General features: G+C 39.6%; 1 protein-coding gene across 1 annotated transcript in view; it reads left to right on the plus strand.

Annotated features, from left to right (window-relative positions):
• The first annotated feature begins 3,264 nt into the window (after nucleotides 1–3,264).
• The window catches only part of LOC310957627 (receptor-type tyrosine-protein phosphatase F), a 166,785-nt gene continuing 146,980 nt past the window's right edge, over nucleotides 3,265–23,069 (plus strand). Inside the window, exon 1 of the mRNA XM_083928273.1 lies at nucleotides 3,265–3,394. The gene's annotated coding sequence lies outside the window, so the exon portion shown is untranslated. The remainder of the gene's footprint in view (nucleotides 3,395–23,069) is intronic.

Here is a 23,069-nt window from a genome sequence, read left to right on the forward strand (position 1 = left end):
TATGATTCATAAGGAAACCCCAAGAGGACCGGGAACACGGCATACAAAAATGTGTTGCTCAGCAAGTGTTTGGTGCTGTGGTTACCAAAATATTATTTGGTAATGCTTTTATTCAATATCTGGCAAAGGCAATCATGGATGCCCTTGTAGGACTCTTTAGCACAATAGCTGCAAAAAAATCAAAACCAAAAAAACCCAGCAAAAGACACCTTCTTTGACCTTCACAGGTTGTTTCTAGGTCTGCTCCACTGTTCACATGAGATGTCGAAAGCTGAACACGGGCCTGGTTTTGGCCACCAGAGATACGAAACAACAGCATTATTGAGCACATGCCCCAATTTCTGTGTCTGGCACCTACATATTGATGGTTGTTGTATCAAAACAATGAGTGTGATAGCACTGGCTGGTACTCTTATTTGTCTGACAGGATCCTATTCCTGGATCATTGTACACTGTCCAAGGTAATCATTTGTAATATAGCTATCTGAATGTATTGCAACCGGTTCACTTGTTGTCAGACAATTGAATGGGCCACTGGCAGTTGAGAGGGGAGCATGGGAGCGGGAGGGTGATGATGAGACATGAGCCGACTGCTTGTTCAAAACAACAATGGCGTCTTCTAAAGAGGTTAGCTTAGATGCTGCAATAGCATAAGTTTCAATGAATGTCAAAATCAGGAATGCATTTCTTCATTAAGAGAATAGCATTGAAGGTTTTCCTCAATGGAAAAGATGTTTTTCTCTCTTCTCCTGATTGACTTCGGTGAGAGTTTGGTAGACTGATGGTTCATTCACTCACCTGCCAGGTACGCTTTGAAAGCACCTGCCCTTTCCCAATCAGTTCCCAATGACGCCTTCTCAGACGGTTCTGTGAAACAAGCCATCTGACGAGTCAGGTTACACACATCTACCGTGCGCTGAACCCAGTTCAAACCATTGTGGCATGGCCCAAGCCATGGAAAAAAGGGGTTTCAAAGGGCAGCATCTATCTATCTATCTATCTATCTATCTATCTATCTATCTATCTATCTATCTATCCATCTATCCATCTATCCATCTATCTATCTATCTATCTTTCTATCCGTCTATCTGTCTAAATATCTAAATGTTTATAGACCTTTTCAAAGATGTAAACATAAACATGTAAATGTGCCCAAGTTTATTTCCTGTTGCACTTCATGTGAATGACATAAACTGACAGGAAGTTCACAAGGGCCATGGCTGTTGCCTAGCGATGTAATTCTGTTGAAAAGGTCTGTACGTCTATCTGTCTGTCTGTTACTTTGAAGCTCATTTTGTTAGATGAAGTCAATGTGTATGAGTGCCTGTTGCTCTGTGTGGGGTGAATGGAGCACCCACCTGATTGCCCAATTTCAAGAGACATTAATGGCAAGGTAAAAACTTGTGTAAATGTAATTTGCACCAGTCATTAGGAAGGTGTGGTGGGTAGCTGGGCGGCAGTTCAGCAGGAGTTCTGCCAAGCTAACGATTGATCATGGTAAGGTTAGAAGGCGGAGTAGATAGGATGTCAGAATCCTAAAGATATTCAGGTCCTCATTACTGGGGGTCACAGCATCCATGCCCTGCACGTTCAACCGAGTCGCTTGAGTGCTCATGCACTAACAGCCAAGCTGCACTGTAAGCAGAGCCCTGTCTTAATAACCATTACATTGCTTCACTTATTAATTTTGTAGCTCCCCAAATCTGTTCATAAATGCCAGTTGGTTGTATTGAAATGGACATCCAAATCTAGATTTTAAGTATATTAATACCATCTTAAAATACGGCAATTTCAGTTTAACTGAAAGGACTGTAGATCTTCGATTCCTCTTACAGTTTTTCAGTGACTTTGGCACATTTTTAAAGTTCTCAGCACTTCTCCCAAAACAGCTCATATGTGCAGCAAAATACTGTAGGTAACCTTCAAAAGGCCAAAGGTCTAAATGAAGTTGTTATAATTGTAAACAACAACAATGCTTAGTCATTTGACAAAATACACTAAAATATTAGCAAATGGGAACAAAAAATGACTGTTCCTCTTTCTGTTCTGCACAATTAACAAAATGTTTTGAAGTATTTCACACGTTGTTTTGACAATTTAAACTGCCGTTAGAGAACCGAGCCAAACTAACTGAGAAAAATTATAATATTTTTTCCTAATATTCAAGTGTGAACAAGTTGCAAACTCATTAAAGTATTCCTATTTCTGTCAAAGACAGCTTGTTAACATGCCTGTGTGTCACTGAACCGTGGGGAATGTTTTCTGTAACCCTCTCCAAGGCTGTGTTGAAAAACAGTTTCAAGTGGCGATAGAACCAGAAAGTTGGCCTGCACGTATAAATTATGAATTTCAGACTTGTCCTGAGCCTTCACAAGGTGAGATCAAGGGTGAGGATGGGGAGTGGGGCTGTAGATGCTTTATATTTGCTCTAGAAAATTGGGATAATAGGGCATTATTTATACATTTTCTATTCTCAGTGATGATTCATTACTTAGGTTATTGTGCAGGCTCCCACAATGGGGCCCGGGGACCACCTGGATTAGCTGGAGGGGCTCCCCAGGAAAACGAGGAGTAGTTTATAATGTTATAATGAGTGAATGTACTCTAAGAAGTTTGTATTGCCATGGGTTGTCTCTCCAACCTCCTGTCGTATCTCCTGAATCATAATTTACTTGCAAAACCACCTTAGGCAGAGTTTCCTAGTAGCAAATATAGGTTCATTGTCTCTTTTTAGCAGATGCTTAGTATACAGAGAGAAATAAAATGACAGGTTTGAGATCCCCTTGTGTCTACTGCATGTTTTTGTGAGGCTGCGGGACGTGAGGGGCAGTAATGAATGGACACAGTAGCGAGTGTAGCCGAGTGAATCCGAAAATCCTGCTGACCGACCTGTATGTGTTTTCCCCACAGAGGCAGAGAGAAGCGTGACTGTGAAGGGAGAGACGTAACAACTCCCCACCTTCCGCGGCTCCTTCTGGGGGGGAGACTGTGTACAGACTTGTGCTTACGAATTTACTTGCAAAAATAAGAAATTGACTTGCAAGAGAAGAAATAACATTTGTTTTCGCCTCCTCGGACGCAGGCAGCGACACTCAACACTTAAGCAAAGCTGACGTTAACCCGTTAGCAGCGAGACACGGGAGCTGCCACGAATAGATTCAGTATCCACGACCCCGGTCGGCCGACCGGGATAGGACCTCGTGTTCCTCAGGCAGTGGACTCGTATCTTATCCCTCTCTTATTTTACTCTCCGGGCTGGCTCTGACTCTTGTGTTTTTCGGCTGTTCATTACATGAAGTGGATTTGTGCGTTTGCTACTAACTGAAGACGGGACTAAACGCAGTGGTTGAGAGAAGGAGAGAAATGCCAACGGCGGTGACAAAGAGGAGATTCAGTAAGTGCACCGTTATCTTTTTTTCCAATGTCCCCCATTGAACTTGAGGCGCATCTTTTAGCCTTGTCGTTTGCTCACTTGCTGAAATGCTGGCAATATTATTCAGTCGTCAGTTTGTTTTGCGTGTTTCATAAAGTGGAATTACTTTGGGAATGCTTTTTAAAGGTGCAGCGTTAACGGCACTATACTGGAAGTCGGCTCCGTCTGGCAAAACCGATCTTCGGCTAACCTCAGACAGCCACGCACGCAGTTTGTTGCTGTTTTATTTATGCTAACCCCGAATGTATAGGCTAGCAAACAACTTTTGTTTCGACACCGAATGAGGGGAAATAATAACTAACGCCAGTGTGCTTGAATGAGTCTCAGAAATATTCGAGCTTCATTTTAATCAAATATCCACATGAATTGAGGTGAATGGGGTAAAGAAGCAGCACACTTTTCGTCTCAGTCACTTATCACACAAGTGATTTTCGATACACAACCCTGCGCAGAGTTGGCACTAAACTGAGCGCGAGCACTCTCCGGTGATCAAACTGACGTCGGGATGAACGCTTCAATCAAGCAGAGATTCTGTCAAGAACCGCTAATGAAATGATAAATAGAAGCAGTGGTGGTGGTCTCTGAAGCGTGAGCCTGTCGTCACCCTATTTGTGTCTAACTGCAATGTAACCCTATATTAGAAATGCTTATGGTGCCATGGCTGTCTCCAAACCTGCCTATTCCCTTCATGTGTGCGCGTGCCCGAGTGCGTGACCATGTCAGCAGAGCCTCAGTGCCTCCCAGATGAAATCTTTGCTTTCATTCTTTCTTTCTTTTTCATTGCCAAAGACAGGTATTTGAGTTCTTGTTTGTTTGTTGCAGCAAAATCACTGTTGCTGCAACAACGGCTGGAGAGACAGGTTTAGTTTTAATTAATCTTCTTTTTGCAATTGAGGCAAAAAAAAAAAAACAACATAAATTTAAATCATCCTCCATTCGATAATTGAATTGTAAAGCATTCTTTGTTACAGCTGGTGCGCTACTTCATCCGATAACCAGGTCTTGAATAGATCTGAAATAGGGTGCTTTTTACTCGGTAGATATACAGAAAGATCCTCAGCATTGTGTTCAGCCCCGCAGCCCTGTTTGATTTATTTAAGAAAGGATTGGGAGCAAGAGTGGCATGCTGAAGTCGCCTCATGGCCATCCTTTATCAATACATGAATCCGATTATAGCTGTCACAGACACAATGAAGGGACCTAACCATGAGCCAAACTGTAACAGGATAATAAAGGGTGGGTTAGTTTCTTGAAATTGCATCAGAGGCTTTCTGCAACTAAAGCCTAGACCTTGCTGCATGTTTGGGGTTTTTAACCTTCAGCTCCTGCTCACTGAAAAGAAAGTGACAGTGTATTTTTCTACTCTAGATTCGGTAGAATTTGATAATAAATCGTGTGATGTGCTATTGTGCAGCAGAGGCCTCAGTGGGCCAGCCTAAAATATCATGGCTTTTACATGTGGGCTGGAGAACACTGGAGAATACTTGCAATACAAATAATACCTTTCTTTCATAATGCACTCTTTGTGTTGCTGTTTGGATCTAGGATTCAGAATGACCTGTTTTATCATTTAAACCTGTCTTGACAGTGCAGTTAGGTGCCATGCTGCTGAAGCATTAAGGTTTTCTTCGATCATGTTGGATCGATGTAGTAGGGAAGCTGCAGGGTTTCTTTACTGTGCTTATCCTGATTTCTTTTCCTGTTTATTCTCTCCTTTTGTTGGCTCCGAAAGCCATTATACAATCAATGAACTTTTGGCATTTTCCGTAAATTATGTTAATATGTTCTACCATGGTTTGAGCACTGGTGTGCATTAGTTGAATACTGACACATTACTGCAAGCTATTAGGCCTACTTAATACTCCAACTGCTTCAAACCAAAAATGATTCAAGAGAAGATATATGACCTTTTTGACCCAATCCTCGTGACTCCAGGGAAGGATTACAAGGTGGTCCACAATGGATCACCCCAGTGGTTTTTTCTTTTGTTTCTTGCCAGAAGAGTCGACAGTTCATTTGGTGTCTGTTGGGATTTTTTGAAAGAAGAAAATATCCTAGGCCTTTAGCTAGTGACGTCATATGCTAGGCATACATATTGTCAGAAGCTAGGCTACATAGTAGGGCTGCTCAATATCGTAAAAAACTGACATTGCAATATCTTTTTTTTCGCTCACCATGAAAAAATAGCATACAGGAATTTTCACCCTCTATGGGGGTCCAGGGGCATGCTCTCCCAGAAGAAAATGTTGTACTTTTTAAAGTTATATGCATCAATCTGGCTTGCTTTGAGGGGATAATTAAGAACCTAGACCAAAACCTTGTGCTCTAGTAAACAATTTAATCATAAACACATAGGTATTATCCTGTCCAAGTGCAACTATCCTTCATAGGCATATCTGTAAAGGCTAAGTGAAAGGTATAGTGTAAATGTACTGTATTTTATTTTCTCTTATTCTTCTTCTCTTGTTTAATTTTTACACTCAATTACCTTTTCCTTTGCTTCTTTGACTCTTTTGAGCTGCTGTAACAAGTGAATTTCCCCTGTGTGGGATCATTAAAGTTCCAATCTTATGTTATGTTGGTGATGAAACAGCAAAAACGTCAAACCCACAAGACAGAGTCTGTATTTCAAGGCAGGACAGGTGACATTGCAGCGGCCCCCTGATTCACTTGACAATCTGCCCCTTGGACAGTCGCTTCCCACAGGGAGAGGACACGTCATGGCCCTGGAAAGCACCCTGAGTCTTTACAAGCCAACCTAGAACCGCACTGTCATGGAGGAAATGTGCCCAACGATGCAGAGCCAGGGAGACGAAGGGATCCTCCCCTTGGCCGTGAGCCATGTTGAATCCCCTGTGCAGACTGCACGGAACCCACCCTTTGAAAAAGTGTAAAAGTATTTTTGGTTCATTATGAAACTGTGGTGGGTCGAGCTACACTGTGGGTAATTAATAAGAAACACTCAGTCACACAGTCATGGAAAATGAGTGTTTCCCTTTTCTATAAAACAGCAAAAAAGTTGCAGCATGAAGAGTTTGCATTCATTAGACATTGCACATCCTTCGATGTGACTATTGTGCATGGGCACATCACAATGTGGAAACTGAAACAATATATTGTGCAGCTCTACTACGTAAAACCATTAGCAAACATCAGCTTGCTACCCCTTTTTTCAGATCTTGAATGACAAATTATGTCTTCACATGAATTTACTCACATTTTTATCCTGTATCTGTTGTGTTTGTTGTCATGCGTAAATCTCTGGCCTGCGTGGGCACATAGTTGTATTGGGTATTTCCTAGCAGTCCTGGTCTGGGGCTAGTAGCCAGAGCATCTGCCTCAGCTTCCTCACATGCCGGTGCCCCTTGGCAGGGGCTGCGCTGAATGGCACTGTTAAAGAAAACCAGCTCCTCTGTGGCCACACACTGAAAAACCACTCGGCACAACCCTCTCCCAACTGATGCTTTCTCATGCTTTCCATATGGGTAAAATCCTGGTAATTTCAGGGCCCTGGAGTTATAATGAGAGGTTTTGCCCAGAGTGTGTTGGTCTGTGGTGGGTGGGATCAGCATTTCTCAGGTTTATAGAGGATTATAAGTGCTCTGAGATGCCTCACTGGCCTACTGTCAGGGCGTTGGCACAGAGAAACCAAGAACTCTTATAGGCAAACTGGTTCAAACTGGTTGTAATGGGGCTCTTTGGCACTGGGGTTACAGGAGCCAGACTACTATATAACCTAAAGTTTAAGGCTGTAAATCATGCCAGTTATTACAGGTTTCAAGATTCAGATTCAGCTACAGATACTAAGTGTGCTGCTTTTCTGCTTAGACATCAGGATGTTTTACTCTTGCGTCTATAGGGACACTGCAAGCAACCACCATTGTCCTGTTTAGCATCCCATCCCCACATAAAGAGAGGCTGCTCTTAGTAGCACGCTTGGTGGATTTTTAACAATGCTTGTTCCTTAACGTCAGCAGCATAAAGGCAAAGAGTGATTTACTGCTCTGTCTGCAAGGGTAATGTAGGAGCAATTTGACTGCTGATTGAAACCAGGTCTCCTATTTCAGAGTCCACTGGTGGCATTATAAACCATTTACACTGATGTTTTACAGGGCACCCCTGCAATGAGGAAAGTGGAAACAGACACATAGCCTAAAAATGGCTCGTGCTACCATGAGAGGCCTATTTTTATCCATTCCTTGTGTGATGTGTTGTCTTTACTTCAAAGTATGTTAGTGCAGCTGAGTCAAGTAGTGAATGTGGATGACATTGAAAGGTCAAATGTTAATCAGTCCTGTTTTTCATTTAGGCAGGACCTCCTAGATATAGGGGGTCCATCTGCTTTGTATTACGCAGCCTTTTCTGTAAGCGGTAGAGCTTTTTTTCTCCAGCCATTAAGTGTGAATCGGAACTACAGTCCAGATTCTGTGAAAATTGGCTCAGGCAATTTGCTGTGTCAAAAGACCTGCTGTGTCAAGACCTTATGACTTCTTTGTACTTGTTCTGGAACAACATTTGCTAGTAAGGTAGCCATTACTTAAATGGACCAAGCAGACTTAATTACATTTTTACCACCTAAGCATTAAAAAACACACAACTCATTACAGAGTCAAAGTGCTGCTGAAAAGCAAGAGGAGGAGGAAGTGCAAAGACTAACGATGAAGGATGTTGAAATTTGATTGCTGAATCTTTAGGATGTCAGTATTCTGTTAATGGCTAAAGCTCGACATTAGCTGCAGCTGCTTCACAGTAAAAGCTTTCCAGCAAAGTCAATTGAATATGGCTTTACTGTGAAGCATCTACAGTCTGTGTTCTGATCATTAATGGTGCCATACCTTCATTTTTATCAAAAATAGGTTAAAGGTGATTTAAATCTGCGTTTGTATGTTGTTTGTATGCATGTATGCATGTATGTATCATCATTAAAAATTAAGTGAAGATAATACCATTATCACAACCACAGTCACGGCATAAAGCTGCATTCACAACAAACGTGATAGACATGAATACGCTTTTATCACGCCGCTTGATCGCATTTGTCACATTTTTGATCATCACTGCATTGCTTCAATCACAGGTAGCAGCTAAGGAGGCTCGCTCAGTAAAGCTAACCCTCGGCTCAGCCTTCTTTGCTGTTGTGCTAAATGTGAAGTCATGCTAGTGCTAACCAGGGATCTGAATGCTTTTAAAAGAACAGAAATTAGCTCTCAGATGATGTGTGTGGCTCTTAAAAGAGCCGTTTTTTTGTAGTGAGATCAGTCCGTCAGTGATTTAGCCTCTGAAGCCGTACCGTGTGCTGCCCAGTCTCCGGTAGATCGGACCGGGATACGCTTCACTTTGCACTGACGGCTTTCTTCTTCTTCTGGATTTCCAGCAGACTAGATGCCTAAAGGCACCTCGCTGCCATCCACAGGTCATAGTTATCCATAGGAATAGTCTGATTTCCCCCAAAGACTGCAATAGCGGCTTCGGTGAGCCCCTGGATGTGTCACAGCAAACTTTGATGACACTTACTGCAATCTCAAAGCTGATTTTATGTTGCGGCGCGATGCCGCCTGAAAAGTTCAAAATTTTCAACTTTATTCACATCGCTTCAGACGCACCATTCGCACCACCTCTGTCTGAATTGCGTGTCATCGCACCATTTACACTGATTTTCAATGTAGTGTTGCCGCTCAATTCGTGTCTATCACGTTTTTTGTGAACGCAGCTTTAGAGTTTCCTGTTCATTCCATATTTTCCAGGGAAGAGGTTGTAAAGTAACTTAAAAATGAGAACTTCCCGACATCCTTGGTTGCCTATAACAGCCCTTTGGACTGTGGAAAATTTACCCACGCACCTCAACAAAGTTCCGTAGAAAACACTTAGCGTAAGGATGATCCCAGACAGCCATAAATCCGACTCTCTTCCAGATCAGTAAACTACTTGCTGCTGTTACCCAGGACAGCCGCCAACCTTAAGTCCATCTCCTGGCTGCTGCTGCTAAATGTATGATGGAAACACAGCATGTGTGGACTCTGTTGAGGTTGCCACTTGCTGACGTTAGCGGACTCTGTTTCTAAGATAACCTTAGCTAATGTTTCACACTACTGGCTGTAGGAGAGCTGAAAAGGCAAGGGACTTGGGGGTGTGCAAAATATCACATACTTTGGATTTTCCCAGAAAATTTGTCTCGCATTCTTTACATAGAGGTCAGTCCACAGGCTCTCATAGGCAACCGAGAAAGTTGGAGACGGTCTCATTATTTAAGGTATGCTACAAATCTTAAAATGCATGTTAAAAGTTACACACAGGTCATTGATTGGAACAAACAAACCAGAGATCACAGATCAAAGATCACAAACATTTACAATTTACATGTCAAAGATAAGAAGAAGGTTAGTGCTTGCTGAGATCTCAAAAATATCATTGCTCTTTTTGTAGATTAACTGGTGTGACAAATGGTACTTTCAGAAAATTGTGGAATATCATAATCACAGTGTGCAGTTGGCATGCATAACAATGTCTGTAGTGAGGCGTAGAAACTGTTGCTATTCATCTGCTGTCCCTGTGATCTCAGATGGTCCCAGATGGCTTTGCATTCTCACCACACAGGCCATCCAATTAAAACTTTTAACCATCATAATAGTGGATTGTGTACAGGTGTTGTAATTCTTTTGTTATTCATCATTGTTTCTCATATTAGGATAGTAGTTGCTTACTTTTCTTCTCTCCACTGACATTTAAGAGTAATAATTGTGTGAAGCAGCTGTAAGTGGTTGAGATGTTGATAAGATACAAACAGATCATTTTTTAAGTTTATGTAACAGTGTGTTATATACTGTATAACAAACTTGTCTTAATGTCAATGGCATTACTAGTCCAATCACATGAAAATACATGGTTGTTTTCGTCCAAACAACATACTGTATATACAGGGTTTTTTGTGCCTAATGAGTTGAGTGCTTTCTCATGACATGTCTGCTGGTAGTGTGGGAAAACGTTTTGTTCAGTATTCGTGCAGTATCTGCAGTGCAAGACCTTACTGTTTTTGTAATAAAAAACAAACATTCTAGATCTGAAATAATTACCCTTTCATTAATTGATCTTTAAGCTAAAATGCCAAATGTTTGCTGTTTCCCACTTCTTGAATGTGAGCATTTGTTGCTTATCTAAATTATACTGTATATAATTTTGAATATATCTGGGTACAGCTGGGCAATATGAGAATATATATGTTAAAACAATTAACAAAACTTGTTATATATATATATATATGTTTATATTTCAAGGCTGAAAAATCAGCAGACTGCTTTACAACAATTCCATGACACTTCACATTCTGATCCTTTCATGTTAGGTTCATTTTGCATTTAAGTTCTTAATAAAATAAGAAAATACTCAGAACGTTACTTTTTTAGTATTACAGAAATATGCTTTCCATATGGTTATTACATATAGGAAATGTATTTCTTGAATTTCCAGAAAACATGCTATATCTTGATACATATTGATAGGAAATGACCTATGTCGGAATAGAATATTTTGGCCATATCGTCCAACCCTATTTCTGGATTTTGGAGTTCCCCTTGCGCTTGCAGCACTTGTTTACCAAAGCCTCATATATTAATCTAGTGGTCATGCCATACAGTAAGTTTCATGAGTAATAAATAGTATTGATGCTCTGTGTAGTGTTTTGACAGCATAAGTTTTTGGGGGTATAACAACACTTTGTATCATTTAGTATTACTCAATGCAGTGTGCTTCATCCGATGCATGGGATGAATCAAACAATTGACCATGTAATTTACTCTATTTGTCAAACAATACAGTGATGTGGTTGTTCAGCTCAAGTGATGTCTTCTGTTTTGATACCACATGCTGTTTTTGTTGCATTGTAAAGCACTGGTTTTGTTTTGCATCATCCTGCTGATGAACCACACAAAATGGGACAAAACTCTATTGTTTAATTTTGCTCTCTGAAAGATTGTACTTTCATAAAGTTGAGTGTCATAGTAATTTGAAATATGAGACTCATTCTCAGATTGTGCTTATTCCTGCAGTGTTGAGAATATATACTGTGACATATATTGTGATGCCACTGTCATGCGTCACATCCAACTGTGAATTTTTTGGATCATTTCAGCCCGAATAGATCCGTGTTCTACAGTTGCCAGTTTCGGGTTATTACATCTTTTGTTTTAGATCTTAACATAGATTCTGTATGGAGTCTCATCCCGTGTTATGGCACAGTAGACTGTTTTATCACATCTTTTGTAATAGTTTATGTACCAGGGAGTTGACAGGAACATGCGACAGGCGCAGTGCCTTGGCTTTAGCCAGTCAGCAGAAGTGCACAGATGACGCACTGTTTCATTTCAGACAAGCGCTCGATGCAGACAAATGGAGCAACGGCTCACCAACTGGTGTCATTCTTTTTGCTTGTCATTGCCAACCTATTCTTTTCAGGTTCACATCTAATTAGAACTCTCTCTCTCTCTCTCTCTCAATCTCTCTCTCTCTCTCTCTCTCTCTAACTCACTCACACACACACACACACACACACACACACACACACACACACACACACACACACACACACACACACACACACACACACAGGCTGTACCAGAATTGATGCAGAACATTACATGAAGGTCAAACATTCAGCTGTCTTATCAGGCTGGACTTAAATGGCACATAACTCGATGCTTCAAAAATAGAAGAAATGTGACAAATTCACGTAGCTTATGTAGATTAAATATTGAATGCAAATGAACAATGAGCCAGTTCTCACACTGGGCTTAGCCTGGATTCAGAAACAGTACTTTATATCAGCAGTGCAGGCAAGAAAACCTATCCTTTAGGAGATAGAAAACATTTCCTTCCAGTCGTGCATTTACTTGGATATTCACTATTTACACTTAACATGCTGTAGCACTGTTGCAGACTGTGATTGGTGATGGGATGGAAATATGTGTCATTTGACAGTTGTAAAGCTCTTCTTTATTTATGTTTTTAGAGAACCAATTGTGACTTTGCGTGTTTTAGCTTGCACTTTTTCTTTCACGGGAAGGTTGTCAGCACATCATAGCATATTCCCTGTGTTTTTTTTCCCCTAAAAGCTTCTTCCCTCAAGGGAATCTCAGTCCAAGCCATTACCAGTATAGTGAGAATACAGTTATGAAAGCACATGGACAGTCAGAGATGTTGTGTGCACTTTCAGGTGCAAAAATCATGCTGACTGTTAGAAAGGATTAGAAATCACAATCAAGTCACTTTGTCAGGCCACTCCAGCAGGTTGTTTTTACCTTATGAAAGGGGTATAGACAGTTAACAACTGGCAGTTGGAACCATAACATTTTTTTAAGGCTGACTTTATGGCAGTTGTGTCAAGGCCATTTTTTGCTTCCAGAAACAAAAATTCAGAAGCTGACCATGTGTTGATTGTAGCAGTGAAGACTCTAACACAGGAACCCTTATTGCCAATAGCTGGGCGTGTTAAAGCACAACAGTGAATGGTGGAAAAGTGCATGCCTTGCATTTCGTCTGCCCTGCTGATATGGCAGATGGATAGGATTTTAGGGAGTGGGGGTGGGGTACTTTGGACAGTGAGGGACAGATATGACAGCTCTTCGTCTGTGGAGGGCTACCAAGGGCCTTGGCTATGAGCACCTAGTGTGTCCTCCTGACAGAGCCTTGATGCCATCATAGACTATTAACGTTGACAGAATGTCATCATGTCACACTGGAGATCATGGTCAAACAATGAATAAGTAAGAACAGAATATAAAGATGGCACACATCTAACAAATAAACAGGATTTATATAATACCAGACTGAAGATTTCTTCCCTCTTATTTACATCACTTTTACATAAAATTTCTTCTGAGTTTAAATATAGGCTATACAGATGATTCGACATTTGCAATAATTCCCCTGCTGTCCTGTCTTGTTCTCTGGCTTTTGCTTTGTGTTGTCTAGAGAGCCTTAACCGCTAATGTTGGAGATATTTTTCAGGGGGCTGTTATTTGATTAAACTTGAATGTATGACACAAGTGAAGACAAGTGACTCTAATAAAGCCCTTTAATGCAATAATTCAGTGACTGAATTAAGGAGGCAAGGCTTAAAAGAGTGCTGTTCTCACAACTAGAAAACATTTAAAGACTTAAGTATGAGCCTACTTACTATAAATTATTTACTCTCAGGGCTCTAGCTTGTGCTTGTGAAATTCTGAAATACGGGGACAATGTTTCATATGGTCAGACTGTACAGAAACCATCATATATGTTTAAGGTCTGTGCTGTTAGCAAGTGAGATGTTTAGTCAACGAAATCCAAATTTCTACAAGCATGCGAGTGTTTATTCTCTACTACGATATGAATCAAGCTTTTGAAAATTTCAAGGATTTTATTAAAGTAAAACATAAAAAGATGTAGCGCTTTATTAATACTAAAAGCTGATATTGAAATAATATTGCAATCTGTATTACTATTTTTTCAATTTATCATTATTAGTCGTGTACCGTAAAAACACTCTTGACATTTTCCAATATACCTTTTTCAATATTAAACACATAATCATATTTGCTTACCATGCTTGTTATATAAGTCAAAATATATACTATTGAAGAAAACTCCCAATAGATGAGGCTGAAATTTTTAATATTTTCCATGACAGGCATGGCTTTACTCTCTCTCTCTCTCATATCTGTGAACAAGTAAATGAAGTAACAGGGAATGAAGGATGACTGGGCCTTTTGAACTTGCTTTTAATGGAATGTCCGCGCAGTGACCGAAATGATAAGTTGTTTCCTGTATCCTGTATATAAATATGGGCTATGATAATATAAATGACCCAATATGTAGTTGCACATTACCAGCATTCATCAGACTCACACTAAGTATGTTTCAAGGTTACACACTGTAGTGCAGAGCTGTCAAATTTTCCTAACTGTAGTCAGAAAGTAATGGGATATCAAAGCATGAGGATACAGAATGGTTTAGGTGGTGGAGGGAGGGGAACTCATTCGGTCAATCTGTAATACATGGAATTTATTGTATATTTAATGTTTATGAACACCAGATAAAAAGGCTGCTTTCCATTTCAACAAGGTATACAGGTTATTTTCCACTGCAGCACATCAATGGGTGTGGTAGATCCTTTATATCAATAAATATTTTTATGTTTTATATTTATAAGGACAGCTATACAAGCAAAGAACAAGCCTCAAACACTACATATCATAACATTTACAGCCTGAGCTAATTTGCAATATTTATCGCTAGATGGGGTTCTATTAGAAGAAAAACAGTACCACATATGCCATTACACAAGACACAAACATAAATATTAAGTACACGTTGATATAAATGTGCTATAAATTGACATAAAATCCTAAAGGATGGCACCTGATCTCCAATAACTACATGCCTGATCAGATTCAGATACTTGGATTTAAAGTGATCCTAGTTTTGATCCATTGTAAGTTATGTGGATAAGGCGAAGGTAGAAAGCGGCCTGTCCAAAGGAGATTTTATGAAAGAACATTTTACAATTGCCCATAGATCAACCCAGAATACGTGAGCCAGAGATGTTTAACTGTGTCGCTGAGCACCTTAGGAAATCCTTGCATATATATGTTTGCATTTATAAATTTAAAGATGTTAAACCTTGCATAAAAATCTTTTTCTTTTTAGATCATGGCAATAGTGAGATATCTCCAACTCCCAATCCCAATTTTTTATTGCATGGTTATGTATCTCATCTTAATAAGCTATGTACAGCTTTTTTTGGGCAAAAAAATCTTACAATCCTATAGTCTAACATAAAAGCTCTGCCGCCCAAACATAAGGGTGATGGCTCCAAGCAAAACCATACAAATAATAATTATTTCCAAGATTTAGGTAAGGGAAGATTTGAATACGGGCATTGTTTGACCGGAGAAGGTACTGCGTTATTTTGGTCAATAGCTTTCCCAGCCCTACCAACCAACACTTGATTTTTGAAGCCCATAGCAATATCAATATATCAAAAAATGATATGCCAGTGTTTCTTCCCTTCAGCATCATACCAGCACCAGCGCAGGCCACAGCGCCTACCTCTACCTTTCCGTGAAGGCTATCTTGCTGAACTGCTATGTCTCACACGTTTGATGTCCACACAAACAGCATTGCCGCTGTCGCACTGCCTGCCAGCCCTATCTTTCTATATTGACTTTGCCTTTGATAATGACCATCAATAATAAAATGTTTCATTCAATGCATATGCCATTTATATTTATTTTACACAGAAAGAGGTTAAGAAATGTGTGCAAGTGTTTCACAATAAAAGTGGTAACAAATGAAATGATTCCATCCACAGAAATGCTAGAGGCCTTTTATTTTGAAACATAAACTGTTGAGTTAAATAAATACATATAAATAAATAATGACATTCTAGAGATAAAGATTTTGAAACTGCAGTTGTAGAGAGTGAAATATTGACAATTGACAATGTTGACGATTCATTATACTTTCTCATCTCTTAATTTTAATACATACACTTTACAATGTTGTTAAATAACGCTACACGAAAAAAGCTTAAAAAAGACATTGTGATCGGTGATTGGTATGAGCTGATACTGCTTATAGTGATCAACCCCAAAACCGTAATCGGACCACGCTTACTGTTTGCAATATTGTTACACAAAGTATTAGGGCAGGGAAAGATGGAAAAACTACAGCAGTAGTTGATTTATTGTTTTATTTTTATAACTTCCATTACTGTGTTCTGTCTGTAAAGTGGGATTTGGTAATGGCATTAATTCATCAATTCAAGGAATGATCATTGTACTCTCTTAATAAAATCCCCTCATTCTCTGGCACTTAATGAACCTGGCACACTAATTCAAACTCCTTACGTACTATGGATGCAGTTGTTTAGTGCTTTGAATTACACAACTCATGTTTTAGGTTTTTGGCAATATTGTATTCCTAGGGATCAAACTAACAGTCTACTGTAGAGGTGTCACTGCCATGTTCATCTCCTAAATCCGGTTGTTGTCAGCGCTAAGTCATAACTTTCTGCTTTTAGAACTCCTTGGTCATAGTTGAAACATTTTCCTTCACTGCCACCCTTTGTTTCTGCCTACCAGGAAGAGTCAAGAGAACCCTATGGGCATAGCAAGGTGAGATTCATGCTGTAGCTCCTCTAAAAGGGCAATGATTCATGAGGCTGGCGCTCCTGTCCCTGGGGCTGGAAGGAATAGCTGGCATTATCTTGTGCAAATGGGTTTGAAAATGCTCTTGGCTAGGTTGACCAGGGCACTGATTTATAGCTCAAGATGCGCTGAGCAGTTAGGCAGTCTTTTCCAGCATAGGTATGAGCCCATACCACCACTGCATGCAGGAACACGCACACCTCACACCTCCTCACTTCAGTGTTCACAATCTGTGCATCTTCAGTGTATGTTAACTCTGGCCATGTATTGAGAAGAGAAAAAGAAAGAGAAAACAGAATTGTGGAGTGAAAGAAATAGGCAATTGTTCTTAATACGTCAACCACAAAGATAAGCAGTTTTTCCACCTATATCTTTCTTTGTCAAGACCTATATATAGATATGAACCTTATCAATGACATAAAGTAGAAACCACTGTCACAGAAATAGAAATTGCCTCCTGAAAATCGTTACTTTTAAACTTGAATCTAAAGATAAAATTCTTCTCTCTCATAGTGTGAAATACTGTTGTTAGGCCCTTCTGGATTTTTGAGTCTTAAAGGCTGCTGATTGCTTTATGTGTCTTCCTACCTAATAAGCTATATATCCATTACTGAGCATTGGAGCCTCCCAGCAGTTTGTAATTTCTACTTTCAGCCAAGTAATGTTGCCTTCAATATTTGAGATTAATAACTGAGAGGGTTAAAATTGTGCAGATTTATTTAAAGCCTTCAATTGTCACAAAGCAATTAACGTGGCAAACAACTTCACTGAGCCCCTCAGAAGAGTTATGAATTTTGTAGTCCTTTATAAGTCTGACAAACTCCTGTCTGATTCCCACGCTGGTTCCTCATTACACATAGGTGGCTTAACACGCAAGCAGGTATCAGTCTGTTTTCACATCAAGCATGCCCTTTCCTGTGATTGTGTTTAGCCTTTTCTCATCAGGATAGCAAGGCCTGGTGGAACCAGGGGGCGGGAAAGTCAGACTGCAAACAAGGGTTGCACAAACCGGATTTGACTTGCTTTGTGAAGCGTTTGAAATGCAAACTGACAGGGAATGTTTTAGCCAACATCACCTGCTTCTAGTGTTACAGTCCGCCCCATTAGAAAATTCCCAGTCCTGTCTCCCCATAGTTACATAAGATCTACACAAAGTCAGGGAGGGAGCTCAAGTCTCTTCTCTCCAAAGAGTCACTGGAACTCCCAGAGGATCTGTAACAGTTGCATTGGGTTTTTAATGAGTGACATCTAAAGTCTGTATGTCTCGGAGGTCTCCACATGGTGTCTGTCCAAGCCACCATCCATCTTCTAAACTTCCTTCTCCCTCACCCTCTCCATCAGAAAATCACCTTTTCCAAGCTGTATGCTAATGTTTCTAAATGGTGTACTTACGAGTGGATTATTTAAAAGGCTACGTGTCAGACAGATCTTTATCTTGCGGCCTGGCAGCTTGACTCGGACTCACTCGGCTTCCTGTCTCTGCATGTTGATTAGCTTGTTTTTCTTTCCCTTCCTTGCTTTGCTGTGTAGCCTTCTGTGCTAACTAACCTCATGTGATTTGGGCCAAGTTAGAGAACTTCCAGGGCATGGTTAGTTATTGTTCTCTTCTTGTCTTTTACAGGAGTGAATGGAACATACAAAATACTACTTATATGTTTTGTGCACAAAATAGACAATATGATGGTCGTGTAGGTAGGATGAGGATTTGGATTACTTTTAGGCTGACGATATACCATGCACTACATACTCAATATGTATACTGTTGTTCATCAGACTTTTATGTGAATAAACAGTAGTATGTATCTTTGGAAGCACTGAGCTGTAGTTACCACCTCACTTCCTGAGAGCCTCGTTGCGGGTTGGAGACTTGTAACCATGGTTACCCGTACCAACCTCAGCTCTACCGGCATCCCCAGATAATGCTTAAATTACTGGAAAAGGTAAGCACCTAGTCCAGTAAAATCCGTCTGATCCTAATTTGCATTGAGGGGATTTGTGCTTGCATATTGTCCAGTGTTTGCATACTGCACTAGTTCACCAGAAATAGTATGCAATTCACATACTATTGGTATCATACTAAGGTCTCACACATACTAAAAAATCTAAAATACTGTTTTAGCCTACTACATAGCATGTCACTATGGCATTTCGAACACAAACTCAACCTTTTGATCAGCTTACTGTTCATGGCAAAATATTGCTGGTACATAACTTTTCCCTTGATTATGGTGCTTTGGATATGAGGCAAAGCAAGGTAATAATTATTGAAGTGAATTTATTCAGGTATTAAAATTTAGAAGAAATATCACATCAAGGTGAAAATGGAAATGTGAATTATCCATAATTACTTTTCAAATATCAAACTCGAAATTACAGAAGATGTGAAGACATGCCCACCTAAACAAAGCTTATGAGATACTGCATGCATTATTACAGCAGCCATTACGACTCTTTTCTAGGATTTTAGTGATTTTCAGGACATTATGCCTTGTTTTATATTTAGCTCTTTGTTCTAAAAACTGATAAAAAAACAAGGCTAATGCAAGTACAATTAACAAGAATATGCAGCAGCATGGTTAAATAAAGGTATTTCTCACTTTTCCTTTGCAACAACTGGTATCTATGCTTTTGTACCTGCAGGAAGCAGTCAGGCACTTTGATCCGATCTGAAAGTAATGTGCAGACATGCTTTATCTGCCAAAGGAAGCATTGCAAACAAACAAACAAACAAACATCAAAGTAAAGTCCAGCAAGTTGAGAAATGAGTAAGATTATTGTAATTAAAAAAATAATTACATTTCTAATAGAAGTAAACCATTGGATGATATCTCTTAGGAAGCAGGGAACACTGTAAGACACTAAGGAGGCATACTAAAAGTGTAAAGACTGTTAACTTAATTTGTTGTTTTTTTAAATGGATGTAATACAACAACCTACCGAACGAAGTCCCCAGAAAAGTAGTTCATGAGTGGGGTTGGAAGTTTTGATGACAGATGATCGAAGGCTATGCTTCAGATCTACTACCAATAGGCTACCTTTTATTTGTATCAGTCCACTAGTCCTTTGATGTTGGGTTGAGTCCGGTTTGATATATAGCATGTCTCAGACGATACAGCTCCAGAGTGCACACATTCAACTTAAAGTGAGTCTTATGTAAGATCAGTAAAACATGTTAAATATAATTGACAGCTGCATAGCTCTGCAATAACAGCCATCATTACTGCTTTCCTTTGATGGTTTCATATTCTATTTCATATACAGCATATGGTTATATATACTGTGAAGTTCAATAAGTAAAGAGCATCAGTTTCCTGTGGCATCACTTCCTAACTGCTGTGGTAGAAGGTTTTGGACAGGATTTGACTGTCTTCTTAGCTAGCATTACCAAAATTAAGTTTATGTTACAGAAAGGACAAAATCAAAGTAGAACAAAGAAACCCCCTCCACCCCCATACCCCAACTCTGCTAACCAATGAATGCCAATAATTATTAGTAGTTGATTGTAACCGTGGGCTTCTCACTTACATTGGGTAATGGTTCCAGTGTTTTAATGGACATTCTTGACTAGAGCTGCAAGGATTAAAAAACAACAACTAATTCACTAAATAAATTAATAATCCTACACATCAGAATTTGGCTAAAGTGGTTACAACTATGTTTGTAGCTGTTCACTTTTAATAAGATCACCCAAGCAAATAGGGGACAAGGTTATAAACGCAGGGACTTTCCATGCCTTGGGGTTAAAGGTGTTAAGGTCCCTGGTTTTGATTGAGGAACAACAATCTTGAGTCCTCCAAAGAAATGTGAGTGCGAACAAACAAAAAATGATTTAGGTGACGGGCAAAAATAATTTGTGGTTGTCTGCATATTCATTGCTGTTTTTTTCCTATTATGCAGAGGTTAATTTACATTTTAAGCAGCATATCATGGTCAAGGACTCTGTGTACTTCCTCCCATGAGCCTCTGGAGCATTCCAATGAGGAAAGAGATGAGGCTATTGATTAGAGACTGACCTGTGGAGGTAGCAGATGAGCAGTCACTCAGTTCTAAAGCTTCAAAGGGAGGCACAGCAGTGATTGACCTTGTTCAAACTAAATTAATACAACAAAAAACGTTTATTTTGTAATAATCAATTAATAACTTAATTGGGTTTGTCAGATCAATGGAATTATTTTACTGTGAAGTTGTTAAGGAAAGGCATGCCTTTCAACTTCCAATTTGCCATGATGTCTTGCCAATTAGCTCACTCCCTCAGGCTTTCATCTGCAGGATTTCTTTTATCAAATATGTTAAGTTCAAGTAAATACTTGTCAAAATACGTCAGTCCATCTGGGTTAATAAATAGCATGTGTTTCTTTGGATATGTGACAATCTAAATCAGCAACAAGTGTTACTGTTACTGTCATACATGTGAAATGTTTTAATAATTGGTTGTGAGATTCACACCTTCATTGGTTCTTAGATAAGTAAAAATTGTGTAGATGTAGTGACTTACTAAAATCCTTTTATCTCTAAAAAGCCACATTTTCAAGTCTACAGAACTGATGTGTTAGAGATGTGTTGGACATCTATATGTTATGACAAGGAGGGCACAAGAGTGATAAATTATCCACTGGTAAATTGGAAAATGTAATTACCAGCCTATTATTTTTCCAATAATGGAATTTCAGCAGGTAATTACAACCAATATTAGATACTGGAGTGTTCAGTAGGATATTGTGTTTTTCCACATATGTTGAGCAATTTCCGTGAATGAGAAAACACTTATTGTAATTTCACTGGGATGTGCAGAAGTGAATATATAATTTTTCTGTGAGTGCATCCCACTCTGGTGCTGCTAGGCACCCTAGGCTACAGAATGATGAATTCATTGTTGCTCCTTATTCATCGGTGCATCTTTTTTTTAAAAGATTGTTTTATGGCCGTTTTTTGCCCTTATTATAGAACAGGGGAGATAGGAAATGGGTGCGAGAGGGAGTGTTCGACATGCAGCAAAGGTCCGCTGCGTCAAGGACTTTTAGCCTGTGTATATTGGCCCCATTGGTGCGTCTTTTTATTATGTTTAAAGACCACACCGGTGTTTTTGCATGTTGAGCCCATTCTGGAAAGTGCTTGTGCTGTGCTATGTAGCAGCTCCAAAGCAGCTGGACTCAGTTTCATTCAACACTCTGCAGGTGCTGGCACTTAAGGCATGGTATGTGGTGCGTTGGTGTACTCATGGGAAAAAGGAACACATGACACTTTGGAAAACTTTTGTTGCTGTCAAAATCAACCAAATTCAACAATCAACAAGCAAAGTATTTGGTATTGGTTAGCCTACTGCATGTTTTTGCCCTTTTGGGCTTTCTGTTTAATGCACTTTGTGGAAAAATTATGAACATGAGGTAGACAGTCTGGAAAATAGACATCAGCTGATATTTAAAGTAATTTTCATTTCAGTCTCAACTGAATGTTATATTTGAGGAATTCATCTTTACAATCTTTTGGGGCCTCATTGCAAGTGAAGTGTGGATTATAGTCCAATTAGCATAGTGTCAAACGGTACAGTTAATTTGTATTAGCTGTAGCATTGCATCACTAGTTTTGAATCAAAAAGCCTCACCACAGAGAGTTAAGCTCACCATTATATTGCATGCTTTGCTCAAAAGTAAAAATTGCAAAGTTGGCTATAGACAACACATTTTCAGCAGTAAAACATAATCATTAAAGTATATTCGTACAATCATAGAGTGCAGCATTAACAATAAGCTATTTACCAAATCACAACACCCTGTGCAATGGCTGTATCAATGTGGGGTGTAATTCAGAAGTTATAATAGTCAAGAAAATTGTAGTGCAGGCTGCAATTCATCATAATATATTCAAATATGAACTGAATACAAATCTTGTAAAGCCTGACAAATTGCCCATATCTAAATCAGAGATGGAAAGCTGTGAAATTAAACAGTTCTTCTGTGTGATACATTTCAAGGTTATCTCCGTCATTAAACGATGGGAGAGACTGACACTTCAGGGTTTATGCTGGATCTTAAAGAGTGCTGCGGCAGCCACAGGACCACATCTCAGTAGGTGTCGGTCCTGAGGCTCTTCTCCCCTCTGGTGCACTGCTCTAATGTGAGCATGTGCTGCTTCACATTAGCAGGAGCAACAGTGCAGCTGCCATTTGACTAAGCTGTTTAACAGGCCAACGCAATGTTTGTGTGTGATGCTGACACAAGACGAGCAGTGAGAGCCTGTGCAGAAGACTGGATACTCTAGCACATGTCAATAAACAACCAGGAAGATGAGGATTATATTGCTCTTGTCAATCTAGACAGTCAGTAAATGGCAGGTTTGCCTCAGGACTACTCTAAATAATGCAGTATATTGGCTGTTGTTGTATAGGTTATTAATCTTCATAATAAGGATTAGACCCACTAGCAGGGTTTGATAATAACAATTGCCCTGTCGCTCAG

Source organism: Echiichthys vipera (assembly GCF_963691815.1).
Source record: "Echiichthys vipera genome assembly, chromosome: 15".
Taxonomy (NCBI): domain Eukaryota; kingdom Metazoa; phylum Chordata; class Actinopteri; order Perciformes; family Trachinidae; genus Echiichthys; species Echiichthys vipera.